At 41.4% G+C, this 12,141-nt stretch overlaps 2 non-coding genes across 2 annotated transcripts; both read right to left on the minus strand.

Moving 5' to 3' along the window:
* Positions 1-4,564: 4,564 nt before the first annotated feature.
* Positions 4,565-4,646, minus strand: trnal-aag (transfer RNA leucine (anticodon AAG)). The gene has a single exon. It is a non-coding gene; the product is annotated as a tRNA-Leu (tRNA).
* A 6,192-nt stretch (positions 4,647-10,838) lies between these two features.
* trnai-uau (transfer RNA isoleucine (anticodon UAU)) lies at positions 10,839-10,932 on the minus strand. The gene is made up of 2 exons: positions 10,895-10,932; positions 10,839-10,874 (listed from the first exon to the last, which is right to left on the minus strand). It is a non-coding gene; the product is annotated as a tRNA-Ile (tRNA).
* Positions 10,933-12,141: the final 1,209 nt, after the last annotated feature.

Raw genomic sequence — 12,141 nt, forward strand, 5'->3', positions numbered from 1 at the left:
TATTTATTGTGTTATTTACACCTTACTCAAGCTGCTTCTGTCGGCAGCTGTAAAACTACAAATCAGTTCAGAGACAAGCCCAGTATTCTTAACTGGAGTCCCTGCCGTTGTGAGAGAATCCTATTTCTCCATAGCCATCCAGAATTGTGGCCTACATGCAACAAATACATACATTATATACATATACAGTAACCCTTTGTCCACACTTACATATAAAGGAATGGTTGATCCATCTGAGGAAACCCCAGTCTCAGCACCTGTAAGAGAGCTTGTTTCAAATGATTACAGGCGGCTTTTGCTGCTGGAACCAAGGCAATCTTGTCCTTGTACTGCACTCCCCCCTTAAGCAGATCTGTTAAAAGTTGTGCTCACCCCGTAAAAACATTGCACCCTGGCCCTGTTAAAATTCCACAATGCTCGACACAAAAGGGCCTTATTATAACTGCTTAATATTAGACACTCTAAAGCTGAAGCAACTCAGACTTGTGGGTTTCCTCGTCAGGGGAAGAACTCAGAATACCATCAACATACTGAGTGATCACAGTCAGTTGAAGCCACGTGATACCCTGTTCTGGATAGTCATTCTTTGTAATGCATAATATTCCAACCCAATAGATCTGGGATAAAACCACCCATTAAAATCTGGTACTCGGCAAGTAAAACTTGCTGCCCCAATACTCCTGTGGCCTCCTGCCGTCTCCCCATATACATTACTCTATAGCACACTGTTGAACAGAGGAGTGAAACAAGCATGACAGTAGTGCTCCAGTATCCCCTAACAGAGAAACCAACACTCCATTAACAGTACATTTTTATCCACTGGACTGGGACAGACTTAGGGAGGCTACAAGGGATTTACAGGATCTAATCGTTAGGTAAACAGATCTTCTCACAAGACGTTATTCTCCCCAGTCTCGATTCTAAACCTACAGCGTTTCAGCATGTCTGGTTTCGAGACATTCGAAAAAATCCAAATTGTTTCCACTATTGCAACTAATTGTATAAAAATACAAAAACTGTTTATATAACTACTTTTACGTCCACCTGTACTGTACTTATACGTTTCAGACGCTCTTATATTTTCCAATCTCCTTACAGATGCAGCCATTCAAAGTGCGCGGTACAGACACGTACCGGAGGTAATTGGCTACGGCGTCGTGCATCGTGACGCACGATGACGCAAAATACCGCGGTATGTGATTGGTTGACCGACAGGGGCACTCGTGGTCCGTTGGTCTGTCGTAGAAAGACTTACTGTAAACGTCTTTACTGTGCCCGTTGTAGATATTGAATTTTACCACTGAAGGGAAATCTTAGTAGCTGAGCATAAAAAGAATAGGAGCATACTGTAACGCGTGTGAAGGCCATAAACGATATTTATTTTGGAACATAAACATACAGTATATAGCTGGTCTTGGTACTTTAAAGAAAAAAATACACACCAGTATTCCATTTCTCCCTAAACATTATAAGCTTCGAAGTCTTTAACTAACGTGATACCGGAGTCAACAAGCATACTTTTAGAATTTGATTAAAAGGGAATATAATATGGAATCGCGTATCTCAAGAATTTAATAACGGTATGATTATATCCATGTACTGCGACAGGGCTCTGTAGGGCTGTTTCGCCTGCATGTTCATGCGAGCTGTTTTGTAGCCCACTGGTCTAGGTGTGTGACTACCAACTGGCAGGTTGTGTGTTCGAATCCAGCTGGTGCTGGACTTTTCATTTTTATTTATTTATTTTTTAATCACGTAACATAAACATATTACCGTATGCAAACTGTACTGGATACAGTATGTATATGTATATTTAATGTCTTAACTGTGCCCGTTTAAGTATTGAATATTCATATCTAATTTTACCACTGAAGGGAAATATTAGTAGCTGAGCATAAAAAGAATAGGAGCATACTGTAACGCGTGTGAAGGCCATAAACGATATTAATTTTGGAACATAAACATACAGTATATGGCTGGTCTCGGTACTTTAAAGAAAAAAATACACACCAGTATTCCATTTCTCCCTAAACATTGTAAGCTTCGAAGTCTTTAACTAACGTGATACCGGAGTCAACAAGCATACTTTTAGAATTTGATTAAAAGGGAATATAATATGGAATCGCGTAACTCAAGAAATTAATAACGATATAATTATATTCATAATTCATAAAAACTCCCTTGCTTTTAACAGAGCGTTCCATAATTTCTAACTACGAAAATGCCAGGTGAAAGGATTTGTAAACATATTTTGTTAAAGCAAGTCAGTTTTTTCCGCAACACATAAAATACATTTTTCCAAAAAAGTTTAGCCTTTGTCACTAATGAAACCACTAAATAAAGACATAAATATAGAAATCTTAAGATTTGTTTTATTTAATGTTGGTAGCAGGATGAACTGTAAGAGTGTATATTTTGTCGCAGAGTTGCTGCAAGATGTTAACAGTGAAAAAGGTATTTAGAAATGAGTTATTTCAAGATGAAAAAGAAAACATAGACGAAACATGGTTTCATTATGACCAGAATCGGTCTTGAGATATTTTTAACTTGATTTACAGTATTTGAGAGGTATGTCTTAAAACCAATACTACAGTGCTTAAGTACTGCTCACGTATATGTTTCTAGGTTTATATTATGCATTTCATACGGTCAAATTACTTTTGAGCAACTAATAAGAAGCGCGAAACGGTATGTGTTTTAGTTTCGTTTTGTGCTGGGACCCGTGGTCAAGTACATACAGAGATATCAAGTACATACAAGTCATTTTTTAAATGTTGTAGTTCGTCTTGAAAAAATGTTACGAGTACATCATCTATCAACAATTACACAGGTTCTGTTTCCATATTGCGGATTTTGGTTACGTAATATTATTTTCTAGATTTCACGTTGTGAATATATGATTTGGGCAAACAGAGCCGCAAAGAAGTACATTATTGGTTGTTGTTTTTTTTTGCAGTTTTATCTACAACAAGCGATGCTTAAACCTTTGTCTGATTCTTGTGAAACTATCCACATGACAGTTACAGTACCTAGGAGTTGACTTCAGTGATGTCACTGATGGGATTTCTAAAAATCCATCCTCTTTAAAACGTCTTCTCTAGTTGTCCTGCATATGTATTCGCTAATGAAGCTGTGTGTTCTGAGCCTGGATCTCTACATTTCTGTATGAACCAGCTTAGAGGGCTAAAGACAGCTTGTGTTTAAATTGAGTGTAAGGCAATTTATGCTTCTAAAGTCATGGTCAGCATTTATTTTTGTACTGTGCTGTAAACTTGTTCTGTGCCAAGTCACATTATTTTATAGCGTTTTTATAGCGTTATCAAATCCGGTGGCGCTGTGTGTTAGTTTCCTGACTCCCATGTCACATGGTCTGTGATTGAAACCTGTAAAACCGGTTTAATTCGTCACAGCCAGCACTCTTCAGGTGTGAGGGTCTTCTGCTCAGAATGAAACGCTATGTTTGTGTATATTCTAATGGTAGTGGGGGCAGGGTGTGTGGGAACAGGTTTGGTTGAAATTGCATTGGAGATCTATGTTCTTCACACCTGAAACATTTTCTCTGAAAGCATTTTCTTCGCAGTTTAACCGATCTTGTTACAGCATGTTACAGTTTACTATTATTAACCATATTAATTTTAAGTGCTTAATGTAAAATCTTGTAAAAATATATTTTCATTGTTCCAATATACATTAAGTCTGACTATCATATAATAAGTTAAATACAAAACTAAAGAAAAAATAGGGTTAAATATAATTCAAAATATTTTGCTAACAATGTTAACTGTTTATGAATAATAAAATGTATTAACTAAGGAGTAGGATGGCACAATTGTTAGTATGTTTTTTGTTTTGTTTCTTTTTCATAAATACAACAGTAGTACTTGATATCTCAGTGGCTTTCAAAATTAAATTATACATGCAAACTTGTGAACTAGAAAGATAACTAAGATATCCATCCATTATATTCCATAATATCCATGAAATATATGGCGCTGAAATATGTGTGACGCAGTGGTGGCCTGACACGGTGAGGTGCCCTGGCAGCTGTATGACGCAGTGGTGGCCTGGCACGGTGAGGTGCGCTGGCAGCTGTGTGATGCAGTGGTGGTCGGGTATGTAGAGATGTTGTGCGAGGCATGCTTTTTGCACGCATGAAGTAAATCCCACGATCGCTTTTGAACTTGGACAAAGTACTTCCAAAGGAGCGCTATGCGCAAAGATTTAACAAGCTCAACCCCCGCCGACGATTCGGTGTGAAGAAGCAGAACATTCAAGTTTCACAGACAGAAGCAGCACGCCAGCACAGCCAACATTAAAATGGAGGGCACACTACGATTTGCATTGACACAAAAGTGATCTGGGCAGACGTCGTTCCCTGCATAACGCAAAAAGTGACAAAGCGCTTTTGGGTTGAGAGGACGCAAGAAGGTTTTTGTTTTGTGCCTTGATGTCAAGCTGAGAAAGTATCTTTAAACACTTTGCTTAGTTTCTCGAGAGACTGCCAAAAAGCAGTTCCCTCCCTTTCGTCTGAAGCCAGCTGAAAGGGGGTCTCGACAGAAGCACCTGGCAGCGGTGGGGTTCGAACCCACGCCCCCGAACAGACTGGAGCCTTAATCCAGCACCTTAGACCGTTCGGCCACGCTACCCGCTGTGCGTTGTCTCTTTGTCTCATTACTTGCCCTGAGGAAGCCGGGTGGGTTTTGCTCTTGTCGCCCGACTTAGTGGCGTTATGACCGTGGAACCGACTGCACCTGCTTTTTCTGAGATGCTTCCCCTCTCATGGCGAGATCTCGACTTCTTTAACACCTCTGGATAAAGATCTTCTGTGGAGCAGGTTTCAGACCTCTGCGTACAGCACCCTTGATGTCATTTTATTTTTACAGCAGCCGCATCCGGAAAGTTGTGTCTTTTACGTTTTATTTGAACAACAAAACTACATACAATACAAACAAGAGCACATATAACGTATCAAGCAAATCGTCAGGGGCACATGCTATAATACAATTACACTTTATGAAAAACGATTACACAAGGTAAATAAAGATAAGGTCCGCACAGCTTGTTCTTACATTTCGAAAGAGTCCGTAAATACCCCTTTACCTCTATTTTGAACTGTTCAAACGTAGGACTCTTCCCAGACCATTTCACTTTATACCACATTCCTAAACGAGGATGCTTCTCCTGTTTTAGAACTATTTTGGGCGGTTTGGCTTATAAAGCACACCCACAGTATTCTAATGGTGGACTGCAGATCTGTGCTATAGTTCAGTCGAATTCAAAGGATCCAGCAATCGTACTGGATTTGACTGGGATTCTGAAATGTCTCTTGCAAAAGTATTCGGGTTTGCTTGAACCTTTGATAAAAAAAAGTGATCTGATCTGAAACTACCCAGCTTACAATCTCTGAGGTAGTTGTCACCAAACTCGGACGTGATGTGGCACACATGTGCCGTGTGCCTTTACTTTTGTAAAAAACTGGTATCGGGAAAAGTTTCTTAATATTTCTTTTGATTAGCATGCAAGAAAATGTGATCATTACCTATGGAATTTCCCGCCAGTGTGGAGCTTGAATTCACAACCTTGAGACTCAGTGTTCAAGAGGCACAGAAGAGGTCAGCCTGGTCTTCAGTTTGCCAACGATAAGCTCCGGCAGTGCTCCTCTGTAAAGCAGACTGTTCGGATCGGTTTTGTGGGACGGCACTTCGATACTAAGATCATTGCAGTACACTCAAAAAACATAGATGAAGAAGGTGTCACAGTAAGGTGAACCCTATGGGCGAGGGATGTTCCTGCCTCGTGTACGACTACACCACCTAGCAATACAAACGGGGTGCTAGGGCCCCTCTACATTACCACAGGTTCTGTTATCTCCTAGAATTACCAATGCACACACAGACCAGCGACAAGCATTTGTATTGTATAAGTGCCCTTTTTATTTTCCAACTACATTCACATGCACTATCACCCAAAAACACAACGAAAACAGAATTCACAGCAGCAAGAGGTCCTTCCCAGGGTCAAAATGAATAGAGAGGGGCAGCAGTCTTTCCTGTAAAATACTAAAGAGAGGTCACTCGAACGTCTCTACTTAGTACCTGTAGTCTCTGATGGCCCACTTTGAGGAGAAGGGTATCGCCCAGTCCTATTTCCCCAGTCTCTGTTCAGGTAACAATAGAAATCCTCTGCGACTGTATTACATTCCTCTCAGTTTGAATCGGCTAACTGTGCCAGTTTCCTTGTTCCTCACCTTCAGGTGTTAAAAGTCTCTGTACAGTACCTCTGTTTCAATGCCAATGTCTCTCATTGTCGTCAGTTACTGAACCAGTAGATCCTTGCCTCCAGGTATTAGAAGTCTCTGCAGAGTACCTCCGGGGTCTTGCACTCTGCAGCTTCCCTTGTGCTGCCTGTGTCGTCTCCAGGGTCCAGTGGGAATCGGGAGCCCCCTCTGTTCTGTCTCAGGTCTTTTTATCCCTCTCCTTAGCCAATCCCTTTCAGGGGGGTTTCCACTGTCCCTGTCAGAAACGGGTCCAGGAGGAAGCTTGTGTTGTTTGAGGGGTGTTGAAGTGCTGAGCTAGGTGTCATGGAACCTTATCAGTTCACCCCTTGGTCTGGCTAAAACTGGCTCAGCAACTCCTCACACCTCCAAGTCTCGATACCTAATTGCTCCCTGAACGACTTGGGTTTGACTGTTTTTACTGACTGTTCCTGTATTAATTGGGACAACTGCAGTCACCCCCTTGAGTGAGAGGCAACATTGACACCATCCTGGAAATCAACATAACCTAATCAATCACAGCCTGCTACTGCCTCAATGACCCACACCCTGTAACACAAATCAACATAACCCAATCAATCCCAGACCGTGACTGCCTCAATGACACACATCCTGTGACACAAGCTTCACCTGGAGCACAATGGCTGTGTTTTCAGCTACGGAAACTTCCTGTTGACAAGTCGGTGTTTATGTTGCTTTTTCTGCTCAATGGAGCTGTATTAATGCAGGCACACGTGCTTCCACGGCAAGTTATTTTATTAGTGCTCACAAACCAACACACTGCAGACACCTCTGATACTGTCACTGCTTGTGGACCCCGTGTTCCTGCCGTCAGCCTACTATACCATGTTCATGCACATCTAGAAATATTACTGCTGTAGTACAGGAGCGAAAGACGAAACGAAAGCACACCCAGTTTAAAAAGGCACATTTGTCAACTGCTGAACTTCACAAGGATGGGATTCACATCCACATGTGCAGAGCACAATGGATTAGTAGTCCATCGCCTTACCACTCCACCACCTCATCCCAGAAGTTAGCCTCCTGACATGAGTTAGTGCTCAAGATGGTCGTCTTTCCTCTACTCAAGGATCATTTTCCTTTTCCACCTGCGATTTCACCATTTTCCTTGAAGATGTCAAACATAAAAAGCATATTGAGCTCCTTGGACTTGAAATTACCAGATAAAAGCCATTTCTCATCACTTGCTCAGCGAGCAGGCTCAGCGCACACAGAACGCAGGTATCTCAGAGCGGTGTGTCTAAGAGGCTGTAAAAGGAGAGTGCTCTGTTGGTGCTGTGGCTTAGCTGGTTAATGTGCATGTCTAGTAAATAAGCTTCTGGGTTCAAATCACTACAGTGCTTTTCTTCCTCTCTTGCCATGCAGAGTTGGTCGTTGTGGACAGCAACAGGTGTCTGCCTTAACTTTAATGGAAGTGTTCATTTCTGGAACAACTTTTTTAAAAACAAATTCCACACATATTGCGATAGATAAAATACTAATCTTCCCTGTTGGTGCAGAATAATTAGTGCCAGCTGGCATGAAAACGACAACAATTTTTATTGTCTTTAGCGTAAAACCTGTGAATGTAGAAGAACAGATGACGAGTGTCAATTTTTATGGCACCGTGAGCTTGTCCTTCAGTCAAACACGTAGGTAATTCAAACACACCCAGAGATGCACTTTGAATTAGCTTTGACCTTAATACTATCTACTCCAGATGTGATTGGGCCTCTTTCCACATCCTGATATATGCAGAGAACACAAGCTTTTGGCACGAGTGAATATAAATGTAAACATAAATACTATTCAATATATCGGAATTTTGTTGTATTTAAAAAATATTTTAGCTCGGGATCCTCAAATCAGGAGTGTAGAAAAGAGCACCGTTAAACACCATCGGGAGTGCAGAACGTGATTAAAGTGTTCTTTAAACAAAAAGTGAAAATAGTGAATTTGTCTTTCAGTTAGATGTTCATTGAAAGCTCAGTAAACGATAAAGCAGTGGCTCGTTTTGTGAATTCTCCTCGCATCAGATTGTCTTGCTTCGACCTTTAAATTGTACACTGTGTAGACCCTTCACTCTCCCTAACTCAATTAAAGAGCCACAGGCAAAAGTGCCTGTCAGTTTAGTTCAGTAGTAGAGCACTTGCATCTCGTGTATAAGGCTTTGTTTTCTACTGCCACTCTGGATTTCTTTTTAAACGCAACATCTTATCTGTGATTGTCTTTCATGTGACATCCCCCGTGTGTGAATTTCAGCATGACACATAACATCGTTTGAGATGCTATTTTTAAAACAGACCAAATGAAAGACCTAGTAGCTAAATACAATTAGAAAACACGGGAATCTAATTGAGAAAATTTGGACCGGAGCGATGTATAGTATTGTAATGGTTGGGGGTTCAGGCGGGCACCCTTGCCATTGCCACTTAAGTCAGCCCCCTACTGTCGGGGACTCAAACCTGCGACCGCCACCATAGCTCAACCGCCACCATAGCTGGGTCCCTGTTGAGTGATGCCAGAGGCCTGGGTTTGAGTCCTTGACATTGGGGGACTGACCTGACGTGGCAGTGGTAAGGATGCCCATGTGAACCCTGGAGCGTTACATTGGTGTCAGCAGTGGGATGGGATAGCCATTTGCTAAGGTTGGTGAGTTAAGCTGGGGAGAGTGTAATGCATACGGCCACCATTGAGTGTGTAAGAGCCGGCTTACCAGAGCGGCGATGTCACTGCCATTCCCTGTAATAGCAGGGCCACAGCCGCAGGACTGAAGGGAGATTGCTCTTTAGCTCAACAGGCTAGGTCCCTGTTGAGTGATACAGGAGGCCTGGGTTTGAGTCTCTGGTGGTGGGGGGCTGTTGTGAACACTGGAGTACTACAGTATTACTAATAGCAGCGCAAAGCTCACAGTGGTGGCTTTAGGGTATCAGAGCCAGTAGCGCAATGGATAATGTGTTTGACTTCGGATCAGAAGATTGTAGGTTTGACTCCTCTCTGGCTCGTTAAGCTTTTAAACTACACTTCTCAGCGTACACAACCCTTCTATCGACTGGATGAGTCTCCCGTTACGTCTCCAATTCTTTCCGCACATTCTGCTTGTTTCACCACCGTTACTGTTGGACCACAGCCACAGAATGGAGGAGAGATACGGTTCCGATAAACTGTCTTAAATAATCATGTTGAAAAAGGTGACAATGTTTTTTTTTCTTTAACATAACCTTACATTTGCCTGTTCAGTTCAAGTTATTTTCTGTACCTGCAAATTCCCCAAAGACATGTGTCAAATCACAATCTATTCAGTTAACACCCAGATGTAACAGAACACATTTAAGACTTACACCCCCTTTAAATATGTATTTCCTTCATTTCAGTTTTCTTACCTCCCCAGGATACCTGAAAGTTCACTATCCCATATTAAGGACTGTACATGCATTACCGGTAATACAGCTACTAATAAAGATATACATTAATCTTAATTATTAATAAATTACACTTTTATTAATAAAGACATGTATTCATCAAATTCATTGTGAATAGTTGTGGTGTCTAGAAAACAATTTTAGCTACAGTAAATATTTCAAGCAAGTGGTGCGTATGTTCGTTACTTTGTGACCATATTATTTCCACTACATTCAGAACAGTTCAAATGCAATCGACTGTTCCTCTACTGAGCTACATAAACCCTGTGAAGAGGTGGTTTAAGTTAGTCTCCTACATCGGTAACATCTAATGGGCAGCATATGTTATTTTAGGTTTGTTGCAATTGAGAACAGGTTTAGTATGGAGCTGCTGACAAATTTCAGCAGCCACGTTCGTTGCAATGACCCGTTGTAGGGTCATTGCCAATCAGCTGCAAGAAAAAAAAACATCATTTGTGCCTTTATTTAAAAAAAGAAAAACAGAGTAGTAGTTTATGTGGTAATTTCAGGTACAATGTAAGAACTTAAGTTAACTAGTCCCACAGTAATGCGTGGGGTCCTATCAATAGAAAAAAAATACTTGTAACCCAAAAACACAACAACCACGATGCGAGAAGCCTTCCGGGAACCTAGGTAAATCACTGTAGTAGTCTAACGACTACAGAAAATAAAATAAAAAAAATACTTAAAGGAACAACTTCAAAACAAAAAGAACATTAAAAACAAATCTGGGAAACAACAAAAACAGAATCTAATGCGAGAGCTTTTTCAAGTCTTTGGTAGCCCATCATGCTCCCTTAGTCCCAGTAGACCTCTCATCTAAGAAGATATCTCTCATCTATCTGTGTAGAGATCAGCTGGGGGTCCACAGCTGATGGGAATTTAAGTAGTGACCTGCGTCAGCTGCAAAGGAAAAAGTATAGGTTTATTCCATGCTGAAAGGAGAAGGAAACACAACATGGAACCTTCTTCGGGTGTGACGTGGAATAAACCTTTACCTGTTCCTTTGATGTTAATTTAGACCGGATTTCCAGCAAATACCTAACAGGCTACAATCCCGTTAGATAAAGTGTTAAGGACGACCTATAAGTAGCAGTATCTAAAGTGGACAGTTGCTTTCAGTAGCTAAAGAAAGGACACGCTGCTCCAGGTGTGGCTCGAACTCACAACCTCGGCATGACTCCGCTGTGCACTGCTGTATAAGTACCGCGCGCTGACCGATTGCGCCACTGGAGCCGCGTAGACTGCTTTCCCTTCACACACTGACGTTGCACAAACACAGGGTGAAAACGATTTCGGCACGTTTTCCGTCTCTCCGTGGGAGAAAGGGACAGTAAAAGAGCGAGGAAACTACAAGGGAAGAAAATGAAAAAATAGTGCTCACTGCAAAAGAGGGAGGAGAGAGATGGTCAGACACGTAAATCAGCTCGGCGGATTTACACTATTTATGAGTCTTCATGTGTCTGAAACTGTCCAGTTTGTATTTTCGTTTCAAAAATCCAGTAAACTTGAATAAGACAAGAAGGCACACACTGCACATCTGCGGAACATCACGTCCGATGTTTACAGTGACATCAGAGATTGAAAGCGAAGTCGTTTTTTATTAAAAGTTCAAGGAAACCTGAATATGTTTGCTAGACGTATTTCAGAATCACAGTGAAATGTAGTACGATTGCTGCACAGATCTGCAGTCTGCAATTAGAATACGGTTTGTGCGTTTTCTAAAACTGCAGAGATACATTTCGGAATGCGTCTTCCTGTAAAAATTAAATATCTATTTTATTTGACGGGCGCTATAAGCAGAGTCTGAAGCCAGCTCCACAGAAGAACTATATTCAGTGGTCCAAAAAAGTGAGTATTTCACTAAGTGAACAATTACTGTACATCATAATCACATTTGTTTTACTTCTCCTGCCATTGCAATTTGTGCACATATTTTTTTTTTCAAAATGTATTAGCCTTGATGGGAAAAAAACTAAACTGTGTGCGCGGTGGTCAAGTGGTAAGGCATCGGTCTCATAAACCGAAGAGCGCGGGTTCAAGCCCTCTCCGTGCCTGGTTTCCGTACCACGATATACCTTTATCTAAATCGTCAATTGTCTTGCAATGTAGAAATCTCTGTAATAAGAAAAGAAAAGTAGTTAATAATCCTTTAACAAAGCAACGGGCATCCTCCACTGCTTGTCAGGATGGCTGAGTGGTCTTAGGTGCCAGCCTCGAGATCTCAATCGTGTGTAGTGACAGTTGTTATTCACAACCCGGATTTCTATGGATGCCCGTTTCCGCCAGTAAGTAAAAAAAACCTCTATGGTATCTCAGAATTCCGACTTTGGCATTGGCTCGAACCCAGGTCTTGCCAGCTGAGCTAAAGAAGACCTTTTTTAAGTAAAAAGGACATACAATGAGATACCATAGCGCGTTTTTTTTTACTCCCTGGCGGAAACG

Source organism: Lepisosteus oculatus, chromosome 14, assembly GCF_040954835.1.
Source record: "Lepisosteus oculatus isolate fLepOcu1 chromosome 14, fLepOcu1.hap2, whole genome shotgun sequence".
Lineage (NCBI taxonomy): Eukaryota > Metazoa > Chordata > Actinopteri > Semionotiformes > Lepisosteidae > Lepisosteus > Lepisosteus oculatus.